The sequence below is a fragment of the Cebus imitator genome, unplaced genomic scaffold (genome assembly GCF_001604975.1).
Source record: "Cebus imitator isolate Cc_AM_T3 unplaced genomic scaffold, Cebus_imitator-1.0 Scaffold406, whole genome shotgun sequence".
NCBI lineage: Eukaryota > Metazoa > Chordata > Mammalia > Primates > Cebidae > Cebus > Cebus imitator.
Window position 1 is genome coordinate 3252313 of NW_016107721.1, and position 1213 is coordinate 3253525.

Sequence of the window (1213 nt, forward strand, 5' to 3'; positions counted from 1 at the left end):
AATGGGGAAAGGATTCCCTGTTTAATAACTGGTGTTGGGAAAACTGCCTAGTCATGTGCAGAAAGCAGAAACTGGACCCCTTCCCGACACCTTACACTAAAATTAACTCAAGATGGATTAAAGACTTAACCACAAGGCCTAACACCATAAAAACCCTAGAAGAAAACCTAGGCAAAACCATTCAGGACATAGGCATAGGCAAGGACTTCATGACTAAAACACCAAAAGCATTGACAACAAAAGTCAAAATAGACAAATGGGACCTAATTAAACTCCAGAGCTTCTGCATAGCAAAAGAAACAGTCATTAGAGTGAACTGGCAACCAACAATATAGGAAAAAATTTTTGTAATCCACCCATCTGACAATGAGCTAATAGCCACAATCTACAAAGAATTAAAACAGATTTACAAGAGAAAAACAAGCCCATTCAAAAGTGGGCGAATGATATGAACAGACACTTTACAAAAGAAGACATACATGAGGCCAACACACATGAAAAAATGCTCATCATCACTGGTCATCAGAGAAATGCAAATCAAAACTACATTGAGACACCATCTCACACCAGTTAGAATGGCGATCATTAAAAAATCTGGAGACAACAGATGCTGGAGAGGATGTGGAGAAACAGGAACACTTTTACACTGTTGGTGGGAATGTAAATTTATTCAACCATTGTGGAAGACACTGTGGCAATTCCTCAAGGACCTGGAAATAGAAATTCCATTTGACCAGCAATCCCATTACTGGGTATACATCCAAAGGATTATAAATCATTCTATTATAAGGACACATGCACACGAATGTTCATTGCAGCACTGTTTACAATAGCAAAGACTTGGAACCAACCCAAATGCCCATTGATGATAGACTGGACAGGGACGATGTGGCACATATACGCCATGGAATACTATGCAGCCATGAAAAACAATGAGTTCATGTCCTTTGTAGGGACATGGATGAACCCGGAAACCATCATTCTCAGCAAATTGACACAAGAACAGAAAATCAAACAACGCATGTTCTCACTCATAGGCGGGTGTCAAACAGTGAGAACACATGGACACAGGGAGGCGAGCATCACACACTGGGATCTGTCGGGGGGTAATAGGTGAGGGACAGTGGGGGGTGGGGAGTTGGGGAGGGATAACATGGGGAGAAATGCCAGATATAGGTGATGGGGAGGAAGGCAGCAAACCACACTGCCATAT